General features: G+C 31.4%; 1 pseudogene; it reads left to right on the top strand.

Moving 5' to 3' along the window:
* Nucleotides 1-1,035: 1,035 nt before the first annotated feature.
* Nucleotides 1,036-15,807, top strand: part of LOC140854569 (AT-hook motif nuclear-localized protein 1-like) — a 65,363-nt pseudogene continuing 50,591 nt past the window's right edge.

The following is a 15,807-nucleotide window of genomic DNA, read 5'->3' as shown; positions in this document are numbered from 1 at the left end:
CTCTCCACGAGATAGATTGGATTTGTAGAAAAAAGAGATTAAAGTAGATGATATAGTTATTTTCTACGTGTGCGGATGACTGCAATATCCTTATTTTTTTATGACATTGAATACAAAAAAAATACATATAATAATAACTTCTCTTTAAGTCATAGAGAAGAGTAGTTACTACTTATTCTCTCCCTTCCCTCTTCGTATGAGTCAAAATGAAATTACTATTATATGATGCATGCTTTTCGTACTTAATGTCTGTAAAAAAAATACAGATATTGTAGCCTATAAAAAACAACTATATCATCATGCTTCAACCTCTTTTCCTTTACAAATCCAGTCCATCTCTAAGAGAGGAGATGGTAAACATATAGCCCTTACATATTTATTTTTATAGTACAAATACTGAAACTCCTACTCTTTACCATCTCGATTGAAAAATCTGATTTCCCTCAGAAATAGATGCTTAAAAGATTTAGGTATTAGGAGCTACCTCGTATCTCTCTGCTTCAAAATCTTTGTCATATCTTCTTTTAGTATCATAAAAGATTGAAGAAGAGCGTGGCAAAGCTGGGCCGAAGCCCGATCAAGATCCTGTCCCTGCACCAATCTGGGCAGGCTGGACGAGGCGAAAACCAGCTCAGAAAACAGGACCGAACACCCTTTGCACGGGTCGTTTTTGGGTCCCAGCTATCTCGCCGGCGGCTGGGGCTCCGTCTTCGGCCAGAGGCTGATGCAGGGGTGGGCTGAGGCCCTTCGCGACGAACGCCGGCGACGTAGGTTGCCGGAAGAAGGGGAAAAAATTCAAAAATAACAGGGGAAAGGCGATTTTTGGCGAGTTTCTCAACCGCTTTGCACGGTCGTTTTCGGGGTCCCAGCTAGCTCGCCGGCGGCTGGGGCTCCGTCTTCGGCCAGAGGCTGATGCAGGGGTGGGCTGAGGCCCTTCGCGACGAACGCCGGCGACGTAGGTTGCCGGAAGAAGGGGGAAAAAATAAAAAATAACAGGGGAAAGGCGATTTTTGGAGAGTTTCTCAACCGGCAGCGATGGTTCAACGCCTTGAAAAGAAGAGGAATGCTGGGAATCAGGTAGCTCAAGATGGAAGAAGATGGATTACTCATGGTGGAGTGCCTTGGAGGGGAGAGGTTCCTTTTATAGAGGGCTTCTTGGAGTTCCGCCCGAGTCCGGCCTGGCTTAGGAGTCCTTCGAGATGAAGACTCCCGATGGGAGTCTTCCTCCAGCCTTTTTTTTTTTTTCTGATCGGGAGCTGGTGCCTGGTGCAGCGGATCAGGCCATCATAGGCCAGGCCCAGCCACGAGAACCAGACCTGAACCCGACCTAGCCTGTCCTATGTTCTTGTTGACCTATGCATGGTTATATGAGCCTAGAGATGCTAGGATGGGATGAAAGAACTGATTGGAATGAACTGTATTTTACAGTCTTCAGATATGAATTTTGATATACTTAAATCTAATTACATTACATATTTGGTAGTTGGTTGAATGCTTAAATCTATATGATGCATTGCTTATGGAGTCCTAATGATTTGGTAATTAATTGATAATATATATGGTTAAGTGTTCGCATTATGACTACTTTAATTATACATACATAAGTTGCTACATATGTATAATATTATCTATTCATATACATACACATGCATACATACAATATATATATAAAAAAAAATATATATATATATATATATATATATATATATTATATATATATATATATATATATATATATATCTGTGTGTGTGTACATATACATATATATATGTATTATGTATATATGTATGTATGTATGTATGCATGTATGTATGTATGTGACTGTCTATTTATCGATACTTATCCAAGAGTATGTTCCATATACAACAATTGTATTCAGATTTGGATTTGCAAATTTTCAGAAATGTTAATTATCTTATCATTTGGGGAGTTTTCTAGATATTATATAGCAATTGGTAACATGACTTTTCTTTTCTGTTTTTTTTTTTTTTTTGCTTTAATCTTTCTCAATCTTGCATGGTTCCGAGAGCAAATTATCCCACAGAATACTCTCCAAATGAGCTCAATGCTATTCTTAGGTTGTTTTATATTTTCATAAATACTGTGAAGAAACAATGATAAAAATGAAACAAAGTCACATTCTAAATATCAAGTCATGGTTGATATTGCAAAAAATGAAATCCATGCCTAGATCATAAGCTATATAAACAAAGTAAACAAGAAAATGTTCCCACATGCAAGCTAATTTTGATTATTTGTTATAGCATTTAGATTCTATCTACTGTCTAATATAGAGAAATATTCCTTGAAATTAAAAGGTAAAGATTACTTTGTTATTTGCCCACATAAAAATTAACAAGTAATGTCCACATCAATTTCATGAGTTATTCAAGAGCTTTAAAACCTCTCTAAAAGCTCCATGAGTTTTTCTGAACTTTTTTCTCTTCGATATGGCTAAAGTTATTCTCAATATTGAAGGTCCTGCAAATCTCCTCATTACTCTTTCCCCTTATCGTGATAGCAAATTTTTGACAATCTAGATTCTACAGACTCTCAATATTAAGATAATTGGCAGCTTGAAATCAAAATAGGAAAGATTAAATTAAGTTTAAGTTTGCTTGTTTAAGTTTGAAAGGAATGATATGCTATAACAAATTTTAATTAGTTTTCATTTATACAGGTGCTTATCAAGCATAAGCTTCTACAAGCTTTTACTAGTTGCTCCTAAATGTTCTTAATATTCGACCTGATGATTGATGAATATTGAGTTCTACTTATATCAGAACATACAGAAGGTAATCCTAGGGCTTAAGTTTTTTATTATTGAAAGTAGTTGGTGATGTAAAAGCAGTTATTGCATATATGCAATAACATTTTTTTATTTTTTTTTGCCAGTTTTTAAAGTTATCCTTATCTGAAGTAATTTGCCTCTTTTTCTCTTAAAAGGATGTTACTATGAATATCATATCTTTTTCTCAACAAGGGCCTTGAGCAATTTGTATGTTGTCTGCTAATGGTATAATTTCCAATGTGATGCTTCATCAGCCTGATTCCTCTGGAGATATATTAACTTATGAGGTTTGTAATTATGCCCTTTCCTTTTGGAAAGATAATTCCTTTAGAGGTGTCTCCAACTTATGCATTCTTTTAAATATTTAAAGGTGTTTTCTTCTATTTGTTTATGAATTGTATTGCACACTATGATGGTGTTAACCATTTTTGGGTGATACATGTGCTTAATATTGTTGCCTATATTGAATTTTGGATTGCTGCATGTCATGCCCAATCATCTTGCAAGCACCAATCTTGGTTCATATCAATAGCCATGAAATTGTTAACTCCATACCAGGTATTTAAAATCCTATAGCGTATCTACTATGATTTGTTATCCATGTTTATATTAAATGAAATATGAGAAATAAATTCTGAATGCTTAGTGTAGTAAACTCCTTTGACTGAGGTGCTTCACCCAACAGAGAATTATCCACCAGCAACTCCAAAGTAAGTGTACATCTAAAAATCTACGTAATTTTTAAAGAGACTTGTCATAGTCTTTATCCATTTTGTGAAGTATAAAATATTGATAAATTCTGTTTATAATCTTTTTAATTATAAGGTGACCTGGTAGTGATATGGCATTCAAATACAAATATAGGGACCCCTGTAGTAGAAAATGTTAACATTACCAATTTCTTTTCTTTCATATAGACAGGCTTCGTCTATGACTGATAAATGCATAATTTGTGTACAAAAGGATTCTTCTTCACCTTGTGTTGAAGGTTTTCATGTTAGACTAGATTTTCTAACACTTGTAGGTGTACTTTAGTCTTTACCTCTGTAACCCAAAGAATATGTTTTTTTAATAATTTTATCTAATTTTTGTAACAGGCCTCTGATAGTGTTGTTTGATGGACCCAATTCAAGAGGCATGTCCTTATCATCCTCCTTTCAAATTTGATGCATGGTTTAGATATTATTCCATCTCAAGTCCAGGAGTTCTCCCAGTAACTTCTGAAATGGCACTTAGACATGCATAGTTATGTGAAATTGTTTACATCATTGCAGGTAGAAAAAATATACCTTTCTTCTCTGTAAAAGCCTTCCTGTTCATCGTTCATATAGAAATTTAGAATCATGAATCATTTACAAGGGGCACAGAGCCTTATTGGCATACAACATATTCAATTCTACTTAATCACACAACATATTAGTTAGTTATAATAATTTGGATATCATGATTTTATTGTGAGTTTCAAATTGGCCTTTGAAAAAGCCTCTGCAACTTAAAATTACATCGATCCAGCTAGCAAGTATTTAATTCAAATAAATTATTGGCTTTCCCCTTGTTCTGCAATAGGTCATAGTTGGCAGTTTTTTACCAGGATACCAAATGGAGCAGAAGAGCAAGAAGCCGAAGTTAGAGGCTACATCTATCTTTTTTCCAGCAGCTACCATCTAGATTCTGAGCTCGCATGCTGAGGTGGCTTACAGTAGCAGCCAAGGGATCGACATTTCTGCAACGCCAAAGATGACTCTTGCAACTACCTCCTTTAGAGCAGAAACCTGATTTGCCTCTATACCCTCTGTACCTAATGACACTAGGAAGTCCCCAGATGATGATATCAATGCATCTTAACTGAGGGTCAGTTCGCTCGAAGCCTCACACAATGTGAGCCTCAGGGGCTTCTAACCGACCAGAACCTGGCTCTACTTGATGAGGTGGCTTCAGAGCAAGATATGGCATTGAAGCAGCTGAAGTTGTCAAACTTGTTCCTAACTTATCCTATAAGCTAAGTGATCTGCATTTAGGTTTCTACGGTTGAATTGAGTAGCTCTTTGTTTCACAGGGTGTTGTATGTCATTAGCAATTGGAGTTTTTGTATTGTCCACTACTGTCTAGTTTAATGATTTCTTTTATTGTAACACTATTTTTATTGAGTTATGGTGGGGCCAAATATTTGCTTGTTTCAATGAAATTCGCTCTTGGTATGTGCCATTGAGAAAATTATTACTTTAATCAACTTTTGATATCTTATCTTTTTATTCTCATTGATATTTGAGTTGAGGATCATTGGTGGTCTTCTATTGAGGGTGAAAGTGAATCAGATAATATCTATCCAAATTTATTCTTGTATCTAAATCTATCTAGATGTAGATATAAGTTCATTCAATTAATATCCATATCTATATCTATTAAAAAAAAATAGATATTGATAAGGATAAATAATTTTTTGATTCATATTCCAATATCTGATTTTATTTATAATTTTATTTAATTTTATATAGTATTTATAAATTTTTAAAAAAATAAATAATTATATTAAAATGTTATTAATTTGAACCATCATCTATTTAGTAATATCTTTGATTCTGTAGTCATAAAGTTTAATCATCTGGTTTATATTTATATTTATATCCATATTTCTAGAATCCAATTTGTATATATATCTATTTAAAATAAAGATATAAATATTTATATCTAATTAATATCTATATTCATTAAATAAAATTAATATATATATGGATATAATATCTAATCCATAACCAATCTATTTTCAGTTCTATCTTCTAGGAAAAATCTATTCATTGATAATTCTTGCAAGAGAAGAATTCTTCTACAAACTGGTGGAATCAGCCACACAACAACACTACCGAACATCTGGCATTGTGACAACCCTTTTATATTCTTAGATGAGATTCTTTGTGCACCGCATGTGATGTAGAAAATTCAATGCAGAGCACATCATTTTTTGTGATTGGTTTATGTAGCCACCAGTTTTTAACATATATTTAATGTCTGTAGTTTTATTTTTTTATTTGAGATTTTGAATAATGAAAATATCTCTACTCTTTGAAAAAAATTATGACATCTTATATTCATATTATAATATTCTACTTGTGTATAGGAAGTTATAATTTGATATAGGATGTCATAATATATTACAGGATGTCATAATTTTTTTTAAAGAGCAAGAGCATTTACATCATTCAAAATTTTTAAATGAAAAAGTGAAACTGTAGGCATTAAATATCTATTGAAAAGTAGTTGGATAAAAATATTCCTTTTATGTTATGACATCATGGGTCATATTATGATATTCTACGTGCAAAAAATCATAATTTGACACAAGATGTCATAATATGCCACAACATGTCATAATTTTTTTAAAGAGGAGGGTATTTTTGTCATTCAAAATTTCAAACAAAAAAAAACTACAGGCATTAAATGTACGTTGAAAAGTGGTTGGATAAAAATGCGTCTCCTATATTATGACATCCTGGGCCATGATATGACATTCTACATGTAGGAAGTCATAATTTGATGCAGGATATCATAATTAGAGGGGTAAAAAATTTTGATTAAACAACCTAAAACATCCAACTCGATCCAAATTGAACCAAATATGATGGTTTGGCATTTTAACTGGTTCGATTTGATTGAATAAAATAGAAAAACCAATATTTTGATTTGGTTATTGATTTATGTGATCCACTAAATCTGAACCGAACTGACAAACCAAAATTAAAATATCATCATTTTATATATTTATATATACACATATATTACATACTTCATATATTTATATATATACTGATGTTACATGTATATTCAAAGTTGGACTATGTACTTTATATGAATTAAGAATTTAAAATGTTAATTTGGCTTGATTTCATCCAACTTAGATCAAATTTGACTTGATTATGAATCATAATAGAGGAATAAAAAATAGAAATCAAATCGATCGACCCACTTTAATTGAAAAACTATTCAAACCATTCAAATACTTGAGAAAGCTACATGAACAAACCGAACCGATACAAAATTAAACTGAAGAAACCGATTATGTTTAGTCAAATATTTGGTTTTAGGAACCTCTTAAACAGAAATATCAATTTGATTTTAAAAAATCACTTAAAACTAAACTGACCGAATCGTTTTCAGCCCTTGTCATAATATGATGTAGGATGTCATAATTTTTTCAAAAAGGAGGGGCATTTTCATCATTCAAAATTTTAAGCAAAAAGGTAGAACTGCAGATATTAAATGTATATTGGAAAGTGGTGGTTTTGTGGACCAATTGGCAAGATGGTGCACTCCACATCAAATTTTTACACTACCCGCAGTGCACAAAGAATTTTTCATTCCCAGATTCATTAATAACTAGTATGGATTTGGTGCAGCAGTCTTTCGCAGCCCAAATACAACTGTCACCTTCTTAGTTGAAGTTTATCGTACCCACTATTGAATCCAAAATTGCCTTCAATCTCCCACCAATTATGTGCAAAGAAGCACCTCTTCCCAACTTGAAGTGACACACTTCCCTAAAGGCTGCAAATGGATCGAGATTAGTGACCCAACCCATTTAGGCCCGACCCAACCCATTTTTGAAGATCCACGGGGCTAGATTGGATTCAAATATTAGACCCATCACCCAATCTGTACATTATATAGGTCCATTTTGGAGCTTCTTGTGACTAGGTTAGCCTAACGTAACCTAACTTGATCAAAAGAAACTATTCCAAGTCATTTCTTCTTTACCTCTATTAAGAGATAAATACTCAAACCAATTACTACATTAAGAAATGTCAGCTCTTGAGGTTATTAACCTCTTGAAATAGATTTTAGCTCCAAATTGGCATTACTTCATGGAGTTTTGACCATATTAGCAAATGATTTTATGACAGTTAAAATTCAATTTAATTCAGAAGTAGGACACATTTTTTTTCATGGAATCTTGTTACCGAACAAACATAGATTTAGACCCAAACCAAATCCTACTTAGAGCCAAATATTTTGGATTGGATCGTGTCATATATGATCCTCACCAAATCCAAATGACCCTATATAGTCTAAAATATTTTCCATAGACCCAACCTAGCTCAACCCAATCATTTATTGGATTGGGCCAGTGTCTATTATCAAGACCTATACATGAACGCAGGTCAAGCATGCCACTGTCCAAACCCACCCATTTGCAGCCCTAGTATCCTTCTTATTTTTATCCAATTTGTACCCTTGGCTTCTTCCTCTCCATGATGGATATATATGTTTGACGTAATGCCATAGCCGCATCTTTGATCTGGTTGCAGCCACATGGCCTTCCTAGGTGGTGCATCAAAAAACCCATGAAGTATTACATTTAGGGGTGAAAGAGGATTGAGTAGCATCTGTACATATCTGTTTCGTATCTTGATCTATCCATATACGGGCACCAATTTGATAGATGTATATGTATATTTCTTGATGCGGTGAAGTATACTTTGACACACTGAAGTAAATTTTAGGAAGCTAAATGAATATTTTTGAAATTTTAGAGGTGAAGTGTTTCCTGAGGAAAGTTGAGCCGAAGGTCACGGCAATCATTGCATACTCATAGAAAACTCTTCCCACAAGCATGCAAGGCATCTTATCATGCTATCATAAAGCAACAGCAGAATAATTAGTCAATTACTTAAATCCAAAATATAACAATCCAAATTTTATATTTAATATGTCAATAAATTCAACAATGTTCAATACACCTTACATCAAATTCAATAAGACTTTCAATCTAAAATAAAAGTATGGAGGTTGTGCTTCTCATCACTCTTTCGTTCATATCTTGCATCATCTTAATTTTTTCAACACCTGTAAAAATAGTAAAATAGGAGATAATGAGCTAGACAACCCAGTAGGCAATGATCATCTCCAATAGATTTCATCAAGCATTAAAGTAAATAATCATTCATAGAAAATAAGTATATAGAGTTCATCAATTCGAAATCAATTTCAATTATGCAATATAATTCATGTTAAATTTATTTTTTTTCAAAAATTCAAGTTTCTTTCAAGATTTTAATTTTTTTATTCTTAAGTTCTTTTCATCAACCATGAACTATGACATATTTTCTCTATGGTAGTATCATAATACCGTATATCTTCTTGTGGTGAGCTATGAATCATCTGATAGCAAAATTCTTTGAAACTACTGGTCTCACTGACGGTTTGTCACTGGTCTCACTGGCGACATGTCGCTGGTCTCACTGGCCATAAATTCTTACGATAAATCAATTGCCAACGTATATGCCCCCATTTGTGGGATCCTTTACATAGTCTGGTTGTCAATTCATATTATTCTTATATCAAAATTCTTCATAAATCATGTTTTATGTTCTAATTTTGATAAAAAAATATATAATCATGTAGTATCAAAATCAATCAATATAATGCATCATGAAATCAATATGTTCAATCATGCTTCATCATAATATTTTAAATAAAATATTTTTATAACAAAATATCATTCATACAATTCATGCATCGTTTCACAAATTATGTCAGAAAAATATATTATAATTTATGGATAAATCTAGAAAAAGTGAAGCATTACTTATCTCGAATGCATTCCAATAAATCCATATAATTTTATAAATTTTCTTCTCAAAATCTTTGGTTCATAGTTCATATCGCAGTATCCCATGATCAAACATCCACAATCTTATACTGGATCAATTTCAATAATTAAAAAGAATATAAATAATTAAGAAAGATAGAATTTATGGACACTCGTATTCTATCATCCAGATAGGTCCAATTATCTAATTTTATTTGGTCAAAATTCAATTAGGATGTAGATGGTCAAAAGTTTGACTACCGGATCAAACCAAATTTTCAAAGTGATAGGATCGAGATTCCTTCATTGAGTTCATCAATCAAGTAGAGAGAGAACATTAGAAGAGAAAAAATTTATGAGGTACAATCCAAATTGATCATGTGCCACAGTCCAACATCTCGATTGGTGAAATCAAAATAATCTAATCAAGTTATGATTAAATCAAGATCATGGATGATCAAATCTAATGGTTTATGGTCTGATCAAGGTGCTGGCATACTACCTGACAACGATGGATCAGGATGCTTCCATTAGAATCATTCAAACTCATCATCACTCAAACTCATCAAAATAAAATTTTTTTTCTTGATAAATTTTAAAAAGATAAACTTCTAGAGAGATAAAATTTTAGAGAGAGAAATTTATCTAGACTAATCAAATGATATTGTTCAACAAATTCGATCAATCAGATCCAATCATGCTGAAATTATTATATGAATAATTTAATAAAATCATGAGAAATAAAATCTAAAACTATTTGATCTGATCTAGGTGGGTGCTGGTGTACCATTCGACAATCACAGATCAAAATTCATCACTAAGATTATTTAAATTCAATATCATTTTTCTCAAAATTCTAGAAAATTTTAGAAGAGAAAAATAATCTAGAGAGAGAAAATTATAGAGAGAGAAATTAGAGGGAGAAAGTGGAGAGAAAGATTAGAGAGAGAAAGAAAAATTCTAGAGAGAGGAGAAGAGAGAGAAAAGAGGGAGATAGAGAGGAGAGAGAAAATCCTCTTTCTTCTTTCTATTTTTTTTCTTTTTTTCCTTCTTTTTTTTCTTTTTCTTTTTCTTTTCTTTTTCTTTTTCTTTTCTTTTTCTTTTTCCTTCTTCTTCTTGTGGTCTCTTTTGGGCAAAACAAGGGACCATGAGGTCCCTTCCTTGTTTGGCTTGTCAGAGGCTGCAGTTGGCATGGCGGTGGCCAACAGCAGAAGGACTACGTCACCACAGTCTGGAGAACCCAAATTGACAGTCGGCGGTGACCACCGACATCGAAAAACCAAAGAAAAGAGGGTGGAAAACACCAACAAAATCCAGCAAACCCGATCGCCGGCAATCGTGCACACAGGCTAGGGAAGGAAGGGGGAGAAGGGAGGAAGAGGAGCCGGGCTTACCTTGAGCTCTGGTGACCTCTCTGGCAAGAAATTGATGCAAGCATGGTGAAGGGCTTCTGTGGGAAAACTTTGGCGTTCCTCACCATTTTGCCCTCGATTTCTTAGTGGGAGAAAGGAAGAAGAGGTCTCCCCTTTAAATAAGGCTGGAGGGGAGGAGTTTGATTCATCCCCAATGATGTTTTCTGACTCCGATTAGGAGCCGGTAGGGAGGAAGAAGACTCCCTATGGGAGTCTTCCTCATTTTTTTTGTGGGCTTTGTGGGCCTTTATGGGTTGGGCCATAACATTCTTCTCCTCTAAAAAAAATTTCATCCTCAAAATTTTTCTTGCTTAAGTTTTCATAATTTTTTACTTGGAATTTATGGTAAAAATCTCACCCATAAATATTTTAATATTGTAATTCTTGATACAAATTCATTCTTAAATTATTTCATAAGGAAAAGGTCAATACGTCAAGTGTTGATATGAAATAGAACCATTCATTTTCTTATTATCAAAATCAACATCTCAAAAATTTTTAATATTTGAAAATTTCAAAATCATGATCTCATTTCCTATAAAAATAATATTCAATACCTCATGACTAGATCCAAATCAAGCCTATCTTTTGTAGATAGAAGAAAATCAATATCTTAATTCCTAAATAAGAATTTTATTTTTTTACCAAAATACTAATCCCTCCTAATTAATCAACCCATCATAAGATAGAAAAACATACTTATGTGAGTCACATGATAATATCCAAACCAATCGAGATTCGAAAAGTATTTTCCCTCATTCATGCTTTCGAAGATTGGAGATTCACTATTTTAATCTTATCTTCGAACTTTTGATATTTTAATTTTTCTATGCAACTTCATCGTTAAATCATTTCATAAAGAAAAGATCAATATTATCAATATTGATTAGAATCAAGATCATTATTTTTGATCATCGAAATTAGTCTCTCAATCTAGATAAGGATATCAAATTTTTCATCGAAAATCCTTGACTACTCATGATTTAATCAATTTATTACAAGATCATAAACAAATTTTATCACATTCTCCATAGATAAACTTTTGAGTATAAAAGAATCTAAGATCAAAATTAATGTTCGATAAATAATCTCAAATTTTTTCTAATAAATAGAGAATTATTCAATTCTAGGATCAAAAAAATTTATCTCTAAATATTCTAAATCTAAAATAAAAAATCAAGGATCCACTCATCTTAGAATTAGGATGCTAAATATTTTTGTAGCATAGTAGGTGGAAGCACTACTTTTAAAAATCACATTAAAGATATCTAAAATAATCTAAAATTTTAAAATATTATTTTTTTTAATATCAATAAATTTTTTGTATCAAATCATATTATCTATCATAATTTTTTAACTCAAAGAGTCAACATTCCTGACTTACTCAAAATAATTCAGATCATCATACTTCTGCTGTGCACTCTATTCTAACAATCAAAATTTTTTAGGTTCACCAAAAAAATTTTGATCAAATTATTTCTTTATCTTATCAATGGAAAAGATCTAAAATTTAAATTTCAGTTGAAGCCAAAGATTAACTTCTAATTCTCATTCCTATTTTTGCTAGTGTATAATAATCTTGATTAATCCTTGAGTCTAATATTACATTCAATACCATCGTATAAGTCTACTATAATCAATATGAGTCAAATCTTAATTCTCATATCAATTCAATTAGACAATTCCAAATCAAAATCTTATATGAAATCAATAAGAAAATCTTTGATGCTTCACCAAATTAGGATATAATCAGAACATATAAGAATTTTAAATCATTATCTTTTCTAAAATTTCTATCATCAAAATTCTTATTATCTATCAAGTATCATTTTATAACAATCATACAAGCTTCAAAAATCAAATCTCTATTTAATAGTAGATTCAATTAGGGACCTCATTAAAAAAGCAAAGGAACTCCATGCCAATTCTTAAATCAAAAAATTTTAAATTGCAAATTCACATGGGTCCCATAATCTTGAATAAATATAAATTGGATCTTTTCTTTTAGTCTAAAGATAGTAGTTTTTCTTTAATAATCTCAACAACAACATCAGAAAATCCCTTGATTAATATAGATACAAAATCTTTAAATTAAAATTTCATACACATCATGTAGTCTCCAAAAGACACAAATAAGATCTATTATTTAGATCCAAGGATGATAATTAAAGATTCTTGCACAATAAATATCCTACAATCTTATAATCAATTTCATCAATAAGGATAAACTTCTTTGCAATACCTCCAAATATGCATTCATCTTAATATGCCACTTTATACATGATTCATATATCAAGTTCAATTTTGATAAATATTTCAAATCAAGTATCATAAAAGACTTTCTTAGTCCATCCTGGAATAATATTTTCTTTTCATCAAATCTTTATCTTGCCAATAATAGTCAACTTCTCATCTAGGAGTAATATCATAGTATTGTTCTCGTATCGAATTTGAGCTTACGATTCACTTGAATAATCAAATTAATAATCATAATACATAATAAAATTTTATGTCAATCTTTTTGCAATTACTTTCGATCAAAAATCTAACTAATCATATCATGATCTATGAATCATCCATCTTATTTCAAACTCTACATGTCATAATCTCTTGCGGTCCTTTCATATATAATCTCGATGTTTAACCAAAAATCATAAAAATTTTTCATAATATATCATCATAGATCTACACCATAATGATCCTAGTGTCTATCTAGTTGCACTCATTATATATTTGATTCTTTATTTCATAATTTATCCACTTATGCTCTAATACTACTTTAATTATTATGTCCCCAACCTAAGATTATGAGCCGAATGTCATGGTAATCATCGCATACTCATAGAAAACTCTTCCCACAAGCATGCAAGGCATCTTATCATGCTATCATAAAGCAACAGTAGAATAATTAGTCAATAACTTAAATCTAAAATATGACAATCTAAATTTTATATTTAATATGTCAATAAATTCAACAATGTTCAATACACCTTACATCAAATTCAATAAGACTTTCAATCTAAAATAAAAGTATGGAGGTTGTGCTTCTCATCACTCTTCTGTTCATATCTTGCATTATTTTAATTTTCTCAATATCTATAAAAATAGTAAAAAGAAGATAATAAGCTAGACAGCCAGTAAGCAATGAACACCTCCAATAGATTTCATCAAGCATTAAAGAAAATAATCATTCATAGAAAATAAGCATATAGAGTTCATAAATTCGAAATCAATTTCAATTATGTAATGTAATTCATGCTAAATTTATTTTTTTTCAAAAATTTAAGTTTCTTTCAAGATTTCAACATCTTTCATTCTTAAGTTCTTTTCATCAACCATGAACTATGACCACATTTTCTTTATGGTAGGATCATAATACCGCATACTTCTTACGGTGAGTTGGGAATCATCTGATAGTAAAGTCCTTTGAAACTGCTGGTCTCGCTGGTGATTTCTTACTGATCTCACCGATGATATGTCACTAGTCTCGCTGGCAACATAGATCCTCATGATAAATAATTGCCAACATATATGCCTCCATTGACGGGATCCTTTACATAGTCAGATTGTCAATTCATATTATTCTTATATTAAAATTCTTCATAAATCATGTTTTATATTCTAATTTTGATAAGAAAATATATGATTATGTAGTATCAAAATCAATCAATATAATACATCATAAATCAATATGTTCAATCATGCTTCATCATAACATTTTAAATAAGATATTTTTATAACAAAATATCATTCATCCAATTCATGCATCATTTCATAAATCATATCAAAAAAATATATTATAATTTATCGATAAATTTAGAAAAAATGAAGCATTACTTACCTCAAACGTATTCCAATAAATTCTTGTAATTCTATAAATTTTTTCTTAAAATCTTCAGTTCATAGTTCATATCATGGTATCTCATGATCAAACATCTACAATCCTATATAGGATCTATTTCAATAATTAAAAAGGACATAAACAATTAAGAAAGATATAATTTATGGACACCCATATCCTATCATCCAGATGGGTCTGATCAACTAATTTCATTTGGTCAAAATCTTATTAAGATATAGATGGTCAAAAGTTTGACTATCAGATCAAATCAGATTTTCAAAGTGATAGGATCGAGATTTCTTTATTGAGTTCATCAATCAAGTAGAGAGAGAAAATCAAAAGAGAGAGAATTCATGAGGTACAATTCAAATTGATCAGGTGCCACAGTCCAACATCTCAATTGGTGAAATCAAAATGATCTAATCAAGTCATGGTTAAATCGGGATCATGGATGATCAAATCTAATGGTTCATGGTCTGATCAAAATGCTGGCATACTACCTGACAATCATAGATCAGGATGCTTCCACTAGAATCGTTCAAACTCATCATCACTCAAACTCATCCAAATAAAAATTCTTTTTCTTGATAAATTTCAAAAAGATAAACTTCTAGAGAGATAAAATTCTAGAGAGAGAAATTCATCTAGACTAATCAAATGATATGGTTCAACAAATTCGATCGATCAGATCAAATCATGCTAAAATTATCATATGATAATTTAATAAAATCATGGAAAATAAAATCTAAAAGTATTTGATCTGATCAAGGTGGGTGCTGGTATACCGTTCGATAATTATAGATCAAAATTCATCACTAAGATTATTTAAATTCAACATCATTTTTTTCAAAATTCTAAAAAATTTTAGGAGAGAGAAATAACTTAGAGAGAGAAAATTTTAGAGAGAGAAATTAGAGAGGAAAAGTTGAGAGAGAGACTAAAGAGAGAAAGAGAAATTTTAGAAAGAGGAGAAGAAAGAGAAAAGAGGGAGAGAGAGGAGAGAGAAATTTCTCTCTCTTCTTTCTTTTTTTTCCCTTTTTTTTTCTTCTTTTTTTCTTTTTCATTTTCTTTTCATTTTCATTTTCATTTTCTTTTCTTTTCCACTTCTTCTTCTTCCCATGGTCTCTTTTGGGCAAAATAGAGGACCATGAGGTCCCTCCCTTGTTCGGTCGATCAGAGG

Source organism: Elaeis guineensis, unplaced genomic scaffold (assembly GCF_000442705.2).
Source record: "Elaeis guineensis isolate ETL-2024a unplaced genomic scaffold, EG11 Super_Scaffold_1000171, whole genome shotgun sequence".
Taxonomy (NCBI): Eukaryota; Viridiplantae; Streptophyta; class Magnoliopsida; order Arecales; family Arecaceae; genus Elaeis; species Elaeis guineensis.
Note: the sequence above shows the minus strand (reverse complement) of the source record. Positions and strands in the feature narration are given on the sequence as shown.